Source organism: Podarcis raffonei, chromosome 4 (assembly GCF_027172205.1).
Source record: "Podarcis raffonei isolate rPodRaf1 chromosome 4, rPodRaf1.pri, whole genome shotgun sequence".
Classification (NCBI taxonomy): domain Eukaryota; kingdom Metazoa; phylum Chordata; class Lepidosauria; order Squamata; family Lacertidae; genus Podarcis; species Podarcis raffonei.
In genome coordinates, this window is record NC_070605.1 from 43,749,152 (window position 1) to 43,768,174 (window position 19,023).

The window sequence follows — 19,023 nt, forward strand, 5'->3', positions numbered from 1 at the left end:
AAGATCCGATCAGGTGTTTCTCCTCATGATTTACATACACTACTTGAAACTCTATAAGTGTCTATATTTGTGAGTGGAGCCTCCTGTAAATTTATTGCTCTAGGCATCCTCCTGCCAGAATTAAATTGTATTTGCTAGTTTTTATTGCCTGTTCTGGTCATAAATCTGTGGCCTAGTCATTCTGGGCATTGTCTATCACTGTTGCTCACACTTTTATTACAGGTTGGGGATTATTATTATTATTATTTCTTTACAGTAATTCTGACAGAGCCTTAACTTGTGCAGGCTTGCACCTATAAAATTTATATCTTTGATATAAAAACCTGTACTTAATAAGCTTGTTACACATTGACAGTCTTGTTGCAATCTCTCTCTGCCAATATATTCTATTGCAGCCCTTCTTGTTTCTAGAAGTGTATTTTATTTTCAAGCAGTGTCGCTCCAGTAGTATTAATGGGGGTACATGTATGAATTCTGTGTGGATTTATAACTGGCAGGGCACTGGCCAGCTCCAAGGATGTGCAGTGCTGTAAATGGTGCTTCTCTGGCTCAGAGGCAGTGGCAAAGCTCAAAGCCCCCTGTATCCCCATTACTAAGTCTATTTGGCGGCCTTCTTGAACGCAGCCATCTAATCACTTGGTAGCACAAACCATTCTTTTTATATGGGTTATAAAGGCAGGAAACATCTGTGAAAAAGCAAGTGATGGATCTGCCGATAAACAGAAGAGCAAGCTTCAAGTACTAGAATTAAAATGCACAATTGAGGCATTCCATGGTGTAAAATGTAATTTGTAGGATGTAACAGTTGGGCCACAACACCATTAACTTGAGCAAGCATCAGGTTTTGAAGATTGAAGCGATACCTAATTTTATTATGAGTCTGGGTAGATAAAGCAACTATCGCAGTTGGTACTTGCAAATAGAGGATACCAGATTGGAATATATTCCTCCTCTTGTTTTTTTTTAAATTTTCATTGTCTCAGTTCTGGATTTGGAAGGGATTTCATTTAGGCAACCCAAGAAAAAATGGGTTGTGTTCAACTAAGTGTTACTCAGCATAGACCCATTGCAATTAATGCACCATGACTACTCAACACCATTAATTTCAATTGGTCCAGTTTGAGTGATACTTAATTGAATACAACCCAACATTTGGATTGTTTGCTTTCCTGCATCTCTTTAATATAAGAAAGAGTGGAGGGGTCAGTATAGTCAGCACACACGATATCACAATCTGTGCATTAATTTTTGATTTCCTCATACAGAACCATACATGAAGCCTCATTAGACGGGTACAAGTGTTGTTGTTTTTTGCAGTTACACAGAAATGTTGTTGTGTCTGTTGATAGATACAGGTCACACCCGCTCCATAGATTTAAAGCACACAGCTTCCTGCAAAGAATCCTGGGAACTGTAGTTTGTTAAGGGTGCTGGAGTTATAGCTCTGTGAGGGGTATACTACAGCCACATGGGAAACTGCTAGTTATCTATAGCATATTCCCATATGTCAGAATAATTTTACCAGACTCCATCCCCAATCATAAATCTGGAGAAGCAGAGGCATGATAAACATCTCACCATATGGGTGGCTACTGCAGGCAACAAACTTCCTGTCCACAGCAGGTAGTCACCATCTGGCAAACAGTCAAGAGACTGCCACTATCCTTGTGTGGACCTGCCACAGCTCCAGAATAAATGAAAGCTGCATGCCTCCAATCATCGACATTGGATTCATTTGGCTCCACTGGCATCCAGAATCACCAAATTCCATAGCACAACATTGCTCTTTGTCCTCGCTACTTTCCTGCTACTTCCTTGCATATTGGTCCCATGTACGAGATCATTTAGCACGCAAACAAAGTGCTGAATATAATTAAGCATGGATTTCTGTGAGTAGTTTTAAACAAGCCTACTTGTGGCTTTATCTGCTCCATTCTTAAGCTTGTCGGCATTAGCATCTGTCATTTTTATACTCATTTATAAGGAATTTCCTTGTTGTACATCTAACTGGCTGCATCTGTACGATTAGAGTAGGAAATGAAGTGAAATTTGCATTTGTTTTTACACAAAAAAAGGCTTCTTCAAAAAAAATGATTTTAATAAACTGCAAATGTGCAAATACATGAGCCCTGTTGTTTTCTTTATCCAAACATACATTCTTGGCCCAGAAAATCAATGCTGAAAATTATTTTGAGTTCTTCAAACATCCATGTGCTTATTATTAATATATATGCAATGCATATTGTACAGATTAGTAACAGGCTGAGTGCTGAGTGAGTGAACAAGGGTGTTAAGTTAAAACTACACAGCAGAAGATTGGCAAGAACAGGTGCATCCTTGAATGGATTACAATGAAGTAAGTCTGAAAACAAAATCCCTTTTCTTAAAGCCTCGTGTTGATCCTGTAGTGGACCCTTCACAGTTCTCCCAATATCCAAATAGTCTAAAAGGACACTGAGTGCAATGGAGCTTATTTGTGTTTCTGTTATTTTTAAAAACCGTTTTTGCTCTGCCTTTCCCATTGTTCAAGGGCAAGGTAAAGGTAAAGGTACCCCTGACTGTTAGGTCCAGTTGCAGACGACTCTGGGGTTGCGGCGCTCATCTCGCTTTACTGGCCGAGGGAGCCGGCCTTTGTCTGCAGACAGCTTCCGAGTCATGTGGCCAGCATGACTAAGCTGCTTCTGGTGAATCAGAACAGCGCATGGAAACGCCGTTTACCTTCCCGCCAGAGTGGTACCTATTTATCTACTTGCACTTTGACATGCTTTCAAACTGCTAGGTGGGCAGGAGCTGGGACCGAGCAACGGGAGCTCACCCCGTCGTGGGGATTCGAACCGCTGACCTTCTGATCGGCAAGCCCTAGGCTCTGTGGTTTAGACCACAGCACCACCTACATCAAGGGCAAAGGGCAGAGCAAAAAATGGTCCTCTTCTCACCACCCCATTTGCATGTGGTAAAAAACTGGAATGGGATATTAAATTGAATACAGTGGTACCTCAGGTTACATATGCTTCAGGTTACAGATGCTTCAGGTTGCAGACTCCGTTAACCCAGAAATAGTACCTCGGGTTAAGAACTTAGCTTCAGGATGAGAACATGTGGCGGCAGCAGGAGGCCCCATTAGCTAAAGTGGTGTTTCAGGTTAAGAACAGTTTCAGGTTAAGAATGGACCTCCAGAACGAATTAAGTACGTAACCAGAAGTACCACTGTATTCTCCAGTGGGATTTTTTTTTTTGGGGGGGGGGTTCTTTGTCGCAACCTCAAGTGATAGCAATGACAAAGGTGTTGGTGGACCGGTGCCATTTTGTATCCCATACAATGCTACAGAGGTAGCATTTTCCCAGGGCATCATGGGAAATAATTGTAATTCTGTGGCGGTTGCCAGTTTTCCCCACAATGCTGCTGAATGGCATTAAGAGTTGTATCCAATGAAGTTGTACAATTAACACAAAGACTTTTGCCTACGCAGTGGCATGTATTCTTCCTCTCCTCTCCTGTGTGTCCCCTAAAATCTGTTCTGGATTTCCTTCCAACTATCTGGAGCAGATTTGGGTGGGCAATGGGGGGTGCACAAGGAGACAGATGAAGTTGCATAGTCTGAGGCATTGTGAGAGGATACAAAATGATGCTGTTCCTCCTGTCAAATGAGGAAGAAAAGCCACATAGCTCCTGCTAGTTGTGGCCGCTCCCCCAAACCCCACCATATAAGATTTTTTTGTGAAATAACTTTTCATGTGTGTGTCCGGGGGTGGGGGGGTGGTATTGTTGCCCCCTCACTCGTCTGAGAATTTTGAGCTTATTTCTGATATAATGCTTCTCTGCTTGGTTCTGTAAATCAAAGATAACTGTGGGCTGGTTTCATACTAACATTTGTCATCTGCAAATTTGCAGGTGAGAGAACATAAGAAGCTTGTTTCGTTTCATTTTTTGCTATGCAGGTTCTCTCTTGTTCAGATTTCTTCAGCAGTTTTGTTGAAGATGTTTTTACTGCTGCTGCAATGTTACTGTATTTCAGTCAGAAAATTCAGGGATGTATAACTAATTTTGCAACTTGCCTTGCGTGGTTCCATGTTTAAATTATAAAGGTAAGATCTAAATGATTTTAATAAAGAAATATATATACATAAACACATCCCCTGGGAATTTAGGCACACCTATGCGCTGAAATGAGATAAAATGGTTAATGATTGGCATAGGCCTCTCACTTTATTCTGCCAATGCATTCGCCTTTTGACAGGGTTTCTCAAGCTGTCCACCATCTGGGTGCTACTCAGCCATCTTGGCTGTCCAGAATTCCAAATGAATGGAGGCCCACCTACAACCAAATGTCCACACATTTTGCAACTTCAGTATGATTCATTATTGTATAGGAATTTTTTTACAATATCAGTATGATCAGACAATTATTTCTATTTAAATTCCAACTTTCGCTATGGTATCTCAGCTGCTTGAATTTGCCATGTGAAAGATTCTGAAAACTGAATATGATATATGTATATACACACACACACATTTCTTTAATCTTTATGGTTTCCCAGTTATTGCTGTTGGGTTTTTTATGATTCTGGGTAATACACAGCCTGGAGTATGACGTTAGTTTGTGACTCATGCCTTTGCTTGTTTTCTTCTGCTCTCCGGGGGTTGTATTGGTGATGCACAGTTAAGGTAGGAGGTTGAGCTTTTCATCATTAGCACACCCAACCTGTTTATTTTATTTTATTTTATTTTTTAAAGATGAATAAACTTGCCAGCATCAATATCCAGCAACATTTCAGATCTGCCAAACTGGAGGTAGAGAATCCAAAACAGCAGATGCAGGTAGTGTTGGTCACTGTGACAACTGGACCATCCTGGTGTGGAGGTGAACCAAGAATAGTCCATATTTTGCTGTGAGTAGGAATGATGACTCCTGAATTCCTATCACAGTCCTGGTGAGCTGATTTTGGCAAGTCTCCATCTTCATCCTGAAGGCAGAGTGGGGACTTGGGTGGTGTCTTGCCAAATGCAAGGCGGTTCTTTTAAATTGAGATTCAGAAGTAATACAAAACACAAGCGAGTGAGAAGATTAAAGATTAAAGGTTTTGCTCTAAACAGCAAGCAATATATATACCAAGCAAGCACTTCAATCTGCCACTTGGAAGCCCTCAAGAAGTGGCAAAGTGACGCCCCCAGGGAGCCTCAGTTTTCAAGGCTGTCAGTCCATGCACGAGCTTCTCAAAAACTCTGCCCACAACCATCTGATTTATAGTTAGCTAGCCTGTGTGGCTTGCCTGACTGGCTACATACAGATCATTCATTGGCCACACCTCCCCAATGCCTTACATTCTCAAAATAATGTCCAACATCAAAGAAGGTGTTCCTCCCAATTGATTAGGACATTAAAGGTGTTCTCATGCCATCATAGAACTTAAATGTGCTCAGGGAGGGGGAAGGAACAGAGGCAGGAAGAGTAATCATGTCAGATCACTAATTCCTCGAAATACAATTTATCTTCCAGGTAGATTGCCCATACTGGTGGTAGTCAGCAGCAGCATGATGGAAGGTTGGAAGGAAGGAAACTACAGTAGCCCTGAAACTGAAGAACACTTTTTAAATTCATTGCAGCCTCTAGGAGGTTGTGACCAGGATTTGTAATCAGAGGCGTTCATGAGGGCATTTTGAGGAAGAGGCCAGGTGTGCTGTCTCACAGTGTATGTTGGACCAAGATACATGGACAGTGAGGGAGCTGCTGCAGTGACCTCTAAAACCCATGCCATGTTTGTCTTCCTGCCTGAGATAGTGCAAAACTAGACCTGCAGCAATTGCAAGCTTGTTCTGCTGCCTTGCTGCAAGAGACGGTGCTGCAACTTGAGGCAAGACTATCCACGCTTTATGCTACTGGGAAAGATGAAGAATTTCTTGATAAAGCCTAGTGGACTGTCCTGGAACAGCCACACAGGTGGGTGCCCCTAGGGAGGAGGAAGATCTCCCATTACCAGAGATGAACCCCTGGAGGGACGTGACACACAGAGGCGGGACTGTCAGGAGCCCTGCTGTGTCACTGGAGTTGCAGAATCAATCCCCTGCCTTCACCTTGGGCACTGATTCTGGACCAGAGGAGCAAGGACAGCAGTTGCAGACCTCAAAATACACCAAGGTGACTATGGAATGTATGGTGTACAGAACTATTCCTGCCACTCCCCAGATGAGGAAGAGATGTCTAGTGGTGGTAGGTAACTCTTTACTGAGGGGGACAGAGGCAGCAGTGTGCGTTAGCATTCTCTAACACTGTGACATTCCATATGAGTAATAATAATAATAATATAATTTATTACTTATACCCCACCTATCTGGCTGGGCCTCCCCAGCCAATCTGGGCGGCTTACAACAGGATATTAAAAACACAATAAAAGATCAGACATTAAAAACTTCCCTAAACAGGGGTGCCTTCAGATGTCTTCTAAAAGTCAGATACAGTGGACACTCAGGTTGCAGACGTGATGTGTGCAGGAGGCATGGTCGCAACCCGCAGTGTCCACAACCCACAGTGCCGCATCTGCGCATGCGCAAAATGCGATTTATTGCTTCTGCGCATGTGCAAAGCGCAATTTAGTGCTTTTGCGCATGCACGAGCGCTGAAACCCGGAAGTAACCCGTTCCTGCACTTCCGGGTTTCGGCGCATCCATATCCCGAAAACATGCAACCTGAAGCATCTGTAACCCGAGGTATAACTGTAGTTGTTTATTTCCCTGACATCTGATGGGAGGGCGTTCCACAGGGTGGGCACCACAACCGAGAAGGCCCTCTGCCTGGTTCCCTGTAACCTCACTTCTCACAGTGAGGGAACCGCCAGAAGGCACTTGGCACTGGACCTCAGTGTCCGGGCAGAACGATGGGGGTGGAGACGCTCCTTCAGGTATACAGAACTGAGGCAGTTTAGGGCTTTAAAGGTCAGCACCAACACTTTGAATTGTGCTTGGAAATGTAGCCGGATCCGAATGAACCCATTTGTGTTCACCTTTCACAAAGTGGGCAACATGTGAGAAAAAGAGCTGGTATAAATAAATGCAGTTTAGTATGCATCTGAACAGAACAATTAGGTCAGTGATTCAGAATACAGGAACTGTAAAGTTCAGGCAATAAATAAATAAATAACATTAGTTTACATGACATTAGCCACACCATTTTATCAGCAATGAATCACATATTCTATGATAAAGAAAAAGTCATCCAGTCATCTGTTGTGCACTATCTTTTGCTGACGTTTGGACCCACCACATTCAAGGTTGTGCTGACAATGCCCAGCAGAATCAGTAGCCCTAGAAACAGTGAGCCTGTCTGAAAAGTGTGTGTCATCGCCCTGGCCCGAGTCCCTCATGCTTCTCATACATCTTCATCTCTCTCTCTGTGAGAACAAAGGTGACTAGATGGATTGAAGGACGAATCTCTTCTATCTTTAACAGCTGGGTAAGAGCAGAACTATGTGTGGATGCGACTTTTGCCAAGAGAAAAGCTTATCAGGAAAGCTGCTTTTCATAATTCAAAACTGGCTTGTTTGCTCAGCCATGTATGTACATCCTTTCCCTCCTATGTGCGTATAAGTTTTATAGAATTAGATCATTTGTCTCTAAATGTCATATATAATCATTTGCTACAGTTTCGAGTTAGAAATCCGCTCCAGAAAGATAACCGACTCAAAAGCAATCTCTCTATTTCTCTCTCACACTCTAGCTTGGAGTTAAAAAATGCTTGTACCACAGTGGCACCCTTGACGTTTTAGTAGCTTTATTCTGCCATATGGTAACATCTAGCTCAGTGATGTCATCCATATATTTGCTGGACTACAACTCCCACCATCCCTGACCACTGGCTATGCAGGCTAGGGCTTATGGGAGCTGGTGTCCAAAGCACCTAGCTGACAGCACATTGGCTACCCCAGGTCTACCCCAGTTCCATTAAGCTGCCAAATTTGTTGCCTAGTGGAACATTAGATCCAGAACCTTGTTGTAATTATTCAGCCTCAGTCAACACAAGCATCATATTCATTTGTCTTCCTCTATAGCTTTGGAATTATCTCCATAAATTCTGAAGTTATCAAATGGGAATTTGAAGCTTTCAAACATATGCTCAGAGATCAGCTCTTTAAGCTATGCAATAACTCAAGGATGTCATCATCATATCTAAGCACCCTGAGCATAATTTCTGATAGAAACATCATCAAGGTGCTAGAAAGCCTTTGGCAACTGAATACAATTAAAGTATTTTAAGCAGTCAATCCAATTAGCAACAAACAACTTGCTAGATCCAGTGATCTCAGAGGACTAGGAACTGTGTTGTATGCTTGAGAGTAGAAAAGGAACACTCACTTTGAATGAAATATGCTCTGGGGATAAAACCAGATGTGATGTTGGAAAATGGCGTATGAGCAGATCTCCCTAAAGATTTTAAAAAGGTAAAAAACCACAGTGCCTGCTGAATTAATTCAGGGCTGCAATATTTGGAAGGAGGGTTAAGCATATTCACCAACACCATTTCCTCAGTTCAAATTGTCCAACCCTCCCCAAAGTTGCTGTCACATCTGCAGAGGAAAACATACAGGTTCTATATATTGATAACAGTATGTTTTCTCCAATGAGACAAATTAAAACTTCGCAGAGAATTTAACCTGGGGAAAGGGTGTGATTCGGATTCCTTATCAGGATCTAGCCTCACAGGCCAAATTTGACAGGTGGATGAGACTGCTCATCTGTAGTTACCTGATGTCACAATGATGTACAGGTAACTCAGATCGTACACAGGCATTGCATTCCTGGTCATCGTGCGTATATGCAAAATCTCATAAAAGCCAGAACACCCCATATTATGTTTTTATATGTGTTGGAAGCTCCCCACAGTGGCCGGGGCAACCCAGCCAGATGGGAGTGGTATAAATAATAAATTATTATTATTATTATTATTATTATTATTATTATTATTATTATTATATCATCATCATAAAAATCCTAGAAAACCTTAACAAACCATTTTTTTAAATTGTGCACTTACCAGTGAAGGAGGAATGGGACTTTCAGTCTTCATCTTCATCTTCCTCCCCCTTCTCCTTGCTGGATGCTACTGCTGTGGTACCTCTGGTTACACACGCTTCAGGTTACATACGCTTCAGGTTACAGACTCCGCTAACCCAGAAATAGTACCTTGGGTTAAGAACTTTGCTTCAGGATGAGTACAGAAATCGTGTGGCGGCAGCGCGGCAACAGCAGGAGGCCCCATTAGCTAAAGTGGTGCTTCAGGTTAAGAAGAGTTTCAGGTTAAGAACAGACCTCCGGAATGAATTAAGTACTTAACCTGAGGTACCACTGTACAGATTATATGAGGCCCAGGGGTTTTGACCTGTAGCCAGAAGAAATGTTTGGATGTGGTTCAGATCCAGAGGTAGGTTGCCTGGGCACATCTGCTGCTGCTGGTGGTATCTTTGTGAGGAATATGATGATTGCCAGCTGCTGCTATTGTCTCTTGAGCTCATCAAACATTTCCTTGTATGGTCTCAGAGTGTCTGGAGTCCCACAGATGATTTTGAGGCTGCATTTCATGTGTTAGTATTAAGTTTTGGTTTAAACTAAAATAGTAGGTATTTTTAAAAAGAGAGTTTTCTGGATGACAAGATCCAGGTTTGGAGCAAGTACTCTTGGTAAGAGAACCCCAGCAGAGATTTAAAATCACAAAATATACAGTAAAGTAAAGCCTTGAAATATATGCTATTGAACCTTTAAAATATGCCCTTCTAAGTTGTTTCCAAAGTTCCCCTCTTCCTTTAGCATAGAAAGAGACCACACATTTGGTAAGTTAAAAATGGTTTGCTTACAAACTCTTCAAAGGTCAGATTCATGTGCTTTTCCACACAGCTTTCAGAAAACACAGGCAGTAAAGCTTAGGTTGCAAAGTGGTTAATGTTTCTAAATTATTTGTATAGAAACACAAAGCTGGCTTTGCAGAAAAGCTAAGTGGTTTGAGTTTGGAGTAACCAGCCCAGACCACTTTACATGTTGGAGTTCACATGGTAAACTGGGGAAACAATAGATTCCCTCCCAAGGTGAGGGGGGAGTGACCTAGCTAAGCCTGGCAGAACAGTTTACTCTATGGCATTAACCCCTTCATGCAGTAATTAGACTTCAGCATGCTGGTTATATAAGGCTGTTTATTCCACACCATGGAGGGGGGCAGTTCATTTGTGCACTTTATGACTTGGAAGAGTTGAGAATATTTGTGCAGCTTCCTTACCATTAATTTACCACCTCCCAAAATCATCAGCAGCATCATCATCAGGATTGTTTTTCTTCCTATACAAATAAGTATTCTTACGTCTCGTCTCGTCTCCTCTCGACTTGGAATCAGTACAAGTTGTGAAATGAATCAATAGCCCTGAATACAGATTTACCTGCTGCTGAGCACCATAAAATGTTCACTATATGCTCCAGAAATACGTACTGGTGGTACTCCACATTAATTTCCTCCTTTCTCCTTTCTCCTCTCCTCATACTAGTAAGAATGGAAACTTCAGCATCTTTCAGGCTTTTAGTATAAGGACCCCTAGAATAGAATATCATTATACTTAATAACATCCTGCAAACCACTTTGGAAGCTGGTCTTGTTTCATAACATGATGCGTCAGTGCCCAGGCACCATGGTGATGGTAAGTGCCTAGGTCTGACCTTTATGGTATTATTTGTGGGTAAAAATGCATTTATGTCAGTGGAACTGGTTTTGAGTTGCAGTGGTTATCAACATAGAAAAAATGTTTTCATCAGCATTTCAACCAGTGTTTCTAATTTCTAAACTAAGAGCCCGTTGCAGAAGACCTTGGATATTTTGTTGAATAGTCACACACACAAATATGTACACATCTGCTGGAGGATTCTAGGTATATTAATAACTTTGGGGAGCACATGGGAAGGTTTGGTTTTTTTTATTGTGGTGACTCACTAACCTTTTCATGGTGCTGTGCCTTGGCACTGAAAAATATGAATTCTCCACAGCTCAGAGGGACATCTGAACCCCCTGGGGTCTCTCTATTGCCTCAGAAAGAGCTGGCGTAGCTGGCACATTAACAGCATTTGATTCCCACATGAGAATGGGTGGATCAGCTGTTGTCCATCGACACAAGATGGTTCTCCACATTGCCAGATTTAGGGAGGTGTGGGCAGTTCCCCCGCACAGGGTGCCGAGCTGACAGGGTGCAATTTATTGTTGTTGTTGTTGTTGTTGTTGTTGTTGTTACAGTCAAACCTCAGTTGTCAAACGTAATTCGTTCCGGAAGCTCATTCGGCTTCCGAAATGTTTGACACAGCTTCTGATTGGTTGCAGGAGCTTCCTGCACTCAAGTGGAAGCCGCGTCGGACACTTGGCTTCCAAAAAACATTTGAAAACCGGAACGATTACTTCCGGTTTTTGGCGTTCGGGAGCTGAAACGTTCCAAAATGGAGGCGTTCGGGAGCCAAGGTTTGACTGTACAGTGGTACCTCTGGTTGCGAACGGGATTCGTTCCAGAGGCACGTTTGCAACATGAGCAGAACGCAACCCGCGTCTGCGGATCGCAATTTGCCGCTTCTGCACATGACGTCATTTTGCGTGTCTGCACATGCACGAGCGGTGAAACCCAGAAGTAACCCTTTCCGGTACTTCTGGGTTGCTGTGGGATGCAACCTGAAAATGCTCAACATGAAGTAAACATAACATGAGGTATGACTGTACCTATATTTATACGGGCACATACTCAAAGTTAGGCCCTGGTAGGATAGGCAATTGAGTTGCAGCAAGGATGATGTAGTGCACTTGAGAGCATGCACAGAACAGAAGGCGGAGGGAGGGGAGAGATATTTAGGAATGAGCACCAAATTTTGCCTTTGCTCAAGGCACCATATTACTAAAGTCTGCCCCTGGTTTTCCTGCACCTGCTTCCATTTGTCCTCCTGTTCTTAGGCATGTATGTTTCACTCAGCTGAAACATCCTATGAGTGCACAGAGCTGTTCCACTTAGACAGAGCCCTCTTCTGCAGCCTTCCGCTGCTTAGCTTGGCTTGTTTTACTTTCTCCTTTTTTGCTATGTAAGAAAAAGATCCAGTAAAAGCCTGAAATGCCCACTTGTGCCATAAAGTGCCATCTTCTCTTAAGAGTGCTCACCCACTATATGCTCTTAACTGGAGAGCTGGATCTAATAGTTCTCCATATTCCTAATGCATCTTCTTGTGTTAACTTTGTATGTAGGTCATTGTGTGGCAGACTAATGCATGCATACATAAACTTCTGTTTGTTCATTTTCCAACCAGGATCTGGGAACTTTTCTGGTTGTGTTCGTCTTTGTTTCTGGAAGTGATGGGACAGTTCAAGCCCAGTGGCACATGCTGTTTTAGGTGCCATAGGGACAGAAGGGGAAGAAGTAGTAGCCTGTGGTGACAGTGGTTTGCTAATTGGGGCAATGCCTGCATAAGAAACAAAAGAGGTCCCTGATTTTGCAGCACCCAACAGGGCCAGTCCTACCATTGGGTAAAGTAAGGCAGCAGTCTCAAATGGCAATGGTTCAGGGTGGAACGGGCAGCAGCAGCACGGTGCTGGGGGGCACAGTGGTGTTCATGTAGGCTGCTCTGTGCCCCTAAAGCTAGCCTGCTGCACTAAGATGGGTTGTCCTGTCATCACTGTGTAAGATTCAGCTGCAAGCGTGGTTGGCTTTTGCACATGGAAGAGGGAAATGGACACCATCTTGTTTGCCTCCAGCAGCAAAATCTTTTGAGCTGCCCTGGCAGTCAAAGCCAAGCTGAGAGATTTGTACATTTTTTCTCCCATTAATGCACCCATTTATTGCACCTTTCCCACTGGCTGAAGGATCATGCCTTATTTTTATGTGGGTCATGTTAAGGGGTGTGGGGTGGAACACTTTGATTTATTCATCCAACCACTACTTGCAGGAGCAAATGGATCAGCATGAGGTACGACCTCTCATTCTTGGATCACCAAGTTGTCCTTTTGCTTTTCATGTATGTGTGTGTTAGATCACAACTTTAATTAAAAGTACCTGCTTTCCTTTTTTAAAAAATATCTCACTGCCACCATTTAGAAAAGGTAAAGGGACCCCTGACCATTAGGTCCAGTCGTGACTGACTCTGGGGTTGCGGCACTCATCTTGCTTTATTGGCCGAGGGAGCTGGCGTACAGCTTCCGGGTCATGTGGCCAGCATGACTGAGCCGCTTCTGGCGAACCAGAGCAGCACACAGAAACGCCGTTTACCTTCCCGGAGGAGTGATACCTATTTATCTACTTGCACTTTGACATGCTTTCAAACTGCTAGGTTGGCAGGAGCAAGGACCGAGCAACGGGAGTTCACCACGTCGTGGGGATTCGAACCGCCGACCTTCTGATCGGCAAGTCCTAGGCTCTGTGCTTTAACCCACAGCACCACCCGCGTCCCATTTAGTTTCATATAAATAATAGTTTAGCTCACCAGTTATCACATTAGTCAAGACCGGCCATAACATCTCTGTACCAGCTTTATATTATGCAGGCACATTAAGCATATTGAGGTGCCCCCACCCAAGTGGAAGATGCTTGTGGGTGAGGAGGATTGTAGCAATCAGCCTTCCATACCTTTTAAGCCCACCTCTGTTCATCCCTCCCAAACCACACACACACACACTGCTGCTCTTCCTGAGCCTATCCCAACCCAGGCTGCACAAGTAATTCCTCATGAGTAAATGTAGGGGGGGGGGGTGGAGAGGTTGGCAAAGGACACACAGATCTTCCAGGGTTCTAAATCACAGCAGGCCTCTCATGACAAGAAAGGGCTTCCCATTTCAGAACTTATATGTCAGCATGTATAGGACTAGGAGTGTTCACAAAAACTTCAGGGGGTGACAGAAGTATTCAGAGCAAGTACTGAATGGGAGAGAAATGCCCGAAGGGAGGGGGGAGACAAATATTTTATTAAACTTTGTTCACAGCTAGGCTCTTAATAGAAAGTAAAGGTCAGATTTCCACACTTTCTGAGAGTGAAGTACACCTCACAGACATAGCGTGGTAGGTGCCATGAACACCACATTTCTTAGAAGATGCTAGTGAAAAAAGGCTTTTTCAAGTGAGAGAGGACTTTGGGCCCAGAACACATAGCTTCAGATAAGGAGCTCTAGTTTGACCTGGGATTTACATCAGGTTTTGCCTTCTCCCCCATTCTCATTACCATAATTAAACACCCATCTTAAGTCAGATCAGGGCCATTTCAGATTGGACCCCAAATTGAATTGGGGAACATGCACAGCCCTAATAAGTACAATAAGTACAAATAACCTGCTGAATGTTTGGAGACCAAACTATCTGAAGGACCAGCTGCATCTGTATGTGCCTGTGCAACTTTTAAAATCACCCTCATTTGCCCTGCTCTCTGGATCATCATTAGTTTGTTAGCTTTGTGGATACTAGACACAGGTCCTTTTTGGTGTTGGTCCCACAGCTTTGGAATTCCTTTCCCAGGAAACTATGCATGGTCCCACCAGTATTTGCTTTTAAGAAGATCCTGAGGACTCCCTGCCCCACCCCCACTTTTCACTCTGTATTTGGTGGGTGTGTTGCTTCCTGAGTGTACTGTTGTGGCTCATTAATTCATGAGACAGTTTTAGTAAGCGGCAAAGCCGATTTTGTATGATTTTATTCATCTTTCTGTACAATGCCTTGGAAGTGCTATGCCCTGGAAGGTGGGTTAAAGGTAAAGGTACCCCTGACCATTAGGTCCAGTGGCGGATGACTCTGGGGTTGCTCATCTCGCTCTATAGGCCGAGGGAGCCAGTGTTTGTGCGCAGACCGTTTCTAGGTCATGTGGCCAGCATGACTTCTGGTGAACCAGAGCAGCACACGGAAGTCCCGCTTATCTTCTCGCCAGAGCGGTACCTATTTATCTACTTGCACTTGACATGCTTTCGAATTGCTAGGTGGGCAGGAGCTGGGACAGAACAACGGGAGCTCACCCCATCGTGGGGATTCAACCCGCCAACCTTCTTATTTGCAAGCCCTAGGTTCAGTGGTTTAGACCACAGCGCCCACGGAAGGTGGGTTAGTAAATCTTAATAAGCAAACAAAGGAAAGATCAGGAAACTACACCATCGCTCTCCTGGATCTCATCTAGTTCGACCCCTTAAATAGGACCATAGGACTAAAGAAGTCTCTGGATGCTTTGCAGTGAGAAAAAAGTACATGAAAAACTTCAAAAGCACTTTCTGTTTGGCAGCCCAGTCATTTCTGCTCAGAATCAAGACCTGCTGCACCCAATGGGGCTTATTCCCTAGTAAGTGTGTTTAGAATGTTGGCCTTTATTCTTCTATTAAAAAGCAGGTTCAAGTCCTCACATGTCAGGCTTCAAATAAACTCTAGATGTTTGATAAAAGCTAGTGCTTAGTGACAGGGGATAGAACCAGTCCGAATGCTAAATTCCCCCCCTTTTAGCAGCCAGAACTAGACTCTTAATACTGTAGTAGATACAGAGATATATGAAAGCTCTTTTGCTGCTGTTTCCCTGCATCAATTCCATTTACAAATAACTCAAGGGCTTCTCTCATCTCTCCATTAATGGACTCCCCATCTATGCTGCAGCCTAATGGAAATAAGAAAATAAAGATAAGCAGTGCATGCGCAGAAAGAGCACCCAGTCCCAGACATTTTCTCACCTTGCTCAAACGTGCTCTGATTGGCATTGTTGTACAATTGATATAAAATACAATATAAAAGTCTATATTATCTTTCATTGTGAAAGCAACAGCAAGCATCTTTCTATTGGGTTGTAGCTAACGTTAGACATACTCAAGAGCGGGACCATTGAAATTAACGAGTATGACTAACTTAGGCTGCTTTATTTCTGTGGGTCTACTTTGAAAATTACTAACTCTATTACGACTAGTAACTTTAATACTCTGCTCTTTTAACAGCACATTCCTTTAAAAAAAGACATAAAAATCAATTATATTAAAGTAGAGCAGAACAGCTGCCTTGGAAAATGATTTGAAAACTGCATTTGGTCTAGAATAGGGCTACAAGATTATTAACTGGAGCTGCATGGCTTGACCATATTACACCAGTGCTACTGCTTTGTCAGCTACAGTGGCTCCCAGGCAATTTTGAGTCTCAATTTGAAGCCCTGAACTGCTTGGGACCAACTTATCTGAAAGATCATCTTCTTTCAACCTGAACATCAAGACCCTCTTGAGAGGACCCTTCTCCAGGTGCTTCTGTCTAATAAATAAGACCGATAACCAGCAGCATGTGACTTTCTTGGCAGAGGGACCCCAGTTTTGAAGAGCTTTCCTTTTGGCACCAGGCAAAAACTTTTCTGTTCACCCACCTCTTTAAAACAGCAAGTATTTCACAGTCTGAGTCTCTCAGTTTAGTGTTTTGTTTTCTAAAAACGATTTATTTTTTTGTTACAGTTTTGTACTATGTTGTAATATTACATTGTTTTTTATTTCCTATTTTGCATTGTGATCCACCCCAAGAATTTCTGTTATGCAGCAGCTATATAAATACTGTGATATAAATAAATCATTTATGGGGAAATGAAAAGGGGTTTACCTGGTGCCCAAAGACAACATGCAGCGCCAGCAAAATGTCTGGGCATAGAGTCCCAAAGCCAGGCCCCAGAGAAGGAAAATGAAATCAGTGGGCATAAGTTACACACTCTGGGAGTTTGGGGGCAAAGGATCAAAGACAAAATGGTCCTTTGTTAGAGGAGGGTGGTCGTGTGAGAAGGACCTTTTTCTTTTTAAGAAGGTTGGGTGGACAGAAACCCTTCTTTCTCCCATTTTCCTTATCTAACTATTCTGTCCTTTCCTTCTTTAACCCTGCAGTGTACCAGATATTAGCCCTATCACTGCATTATGCAGGGTGTGTGTTAGAAGCAGAAGGAATTGATATTCTATATTTATCAGTAATTTGTATGACTGCAGCATTTTTACAGGAACTGTCTGTATTTTTGTAGCATTTGTTATTAAGTTGTCTGTAGCTGTTTTTGTTTTCAGTACATTGCATATGTTTGTGTGTGTGTCTGTGTGTAGTCTAAATAAGTAATAAAGTAAGCCTCTTTGCAATTGGGGACCCCAATAAAGCAGGGTCCCCAACCATGTGGAGATTTCTCCTGATGTTCAAGAGACAATGGATAAAAGTCCTCAAAGGACTTTCCCCCATACAGTGCAGGAAGATCGGGGACTTTTAAATACGAAACTTTCATGTGAGTAAAGGCCACCCTATCCTATTCATGCTTCATAGTTGAACAGGGCAAAAATGTCAGTAATAAAACTGCATAAAAGTGAGAGAAGCAGCAAATGAGGCAAACAACAATTTTGTGAGAAAACTGATTTTATTTCTGACGTTCTAGAATAAAAAATATTAGCTTATATGCTTTTTAATTTTTTAAAAACGCTTTATTTCTAACCCTATAATTATAATAAATAAAAATACCAACATAAAAAGACCTGTAAGATTGCAGCTGCCCTGCACAGAGTAGAACATCACCTGACAGAAATGGGGAAGTGTTTGAGCCTTCTTAAATCACTTAAGTCTTACTGAACTCCCATTCGCTTTCAGTTTTGAGGAATGTTACTTAACCTTAGCAAAAATGCTCAGATGGCCGTACAAGGGACATATCTGGAAAAGAGGAAGCATACATTATCTTAATTTTGTCTGGAAAGGGTTTGTTTAAATTGTTCATGTTATGTCCTTATAGATCAGCATAATCTTCAGTCTGAAGTTCTGACAAGTGTGCAGCAGTGAAAAAGCTTGAATTTGGAAGCTACGAGTTTGGTTCATCGCATTGCACAGATGATGCAGAATTTCAGTTTTGTATACTGTATAAGTTTGCCTTAGCATGAACATGTAAACAGGATGGCTCCCAGAGTGAAGATCGTGGCTCCAACATCCTTCTCCCAGTCCTGCTACTGCTGTGTTACACTTGGCTAAGTATTACATCTGAACCCGGGCTCACAGAGGAACGATTAGCGTAAACCAGTAACCAACCTTAGCTACAGTCTGCGTTTGACATAATGCTAAGGCAGACTGTTGCTTAGCCCTTGGTAGTGCAATCGCAACAGACTGGCAGAGAGGGAGAAAGCTGCTTCACCCACTTTTGCTTGTTCATGCTAAACACTGCTTTAGGTTAGCATGTGCAAACTTGTTCTTGAATTTGGATACAAAATAAGGCTCCTTCCGAGTGCGGCTTCAGAGTTTATATTCTGCTTGCATTCAGTGAAGAACAATGTTGCTTTTTGAAATTACTGTGAAACACTAAAGGGAAGATACTGTATCATCTCTTACCTCTTTTAAAGGCAAGTTTGCAAGCTGAGGAACAGGAATCCTGTACAGGAAAGAAAGATGTTCTTTGGGTAAATGAATGCTAAAAATGCCATGCAAAATATCTCATTATGCAGAAATGAGGAAGAAGAAGAGCTTTTCTGGAATTCTTCATGACAGGGCCAGCACACCCATGAGGTAAGGCGAGGCAATCCCCTCAGGTGGCAAGATCCACTGTGGCAACAGATTTGGCTCCAAGGAATGCATCACCTGTTGCTGCTGCTGCCGTGCTGGCCAATAGGAGGCGCTTGGCCAACAGGAGGCGCTGCTGGTCTCTTTCCACCCTTGTTCCTGATGCAGATCTTCAACTTAGGTGCCAAAATGTCTTGGGCCTGCCCTGCTTCATGAGATAGCAGGACCCAGGGCTTTTTTTATGGGGGGGCGCAGGGGTACACATACTCCATACACATTTTGTGAATCTTTGTACTTTTGTCTATTTTCTGTATTTATTTTCCAGGATTTGAACTAAAAAAATGGTGATTTTCTTGAGTCAAAATGAGGTTACCCCTAAACATTTTTTTAAGAAACAAAAAGCAGTGGCAGGGCTCATATTGTCTAGTTAAAACCCTTAATTACAGGGACTCAGGTGAAGGGTCTTTGGCGACCTGCCTACCTCCTTTCCCCAACACTTTCTTTCACCTCACCTGCAGTTACACTGACCAAGTCGCT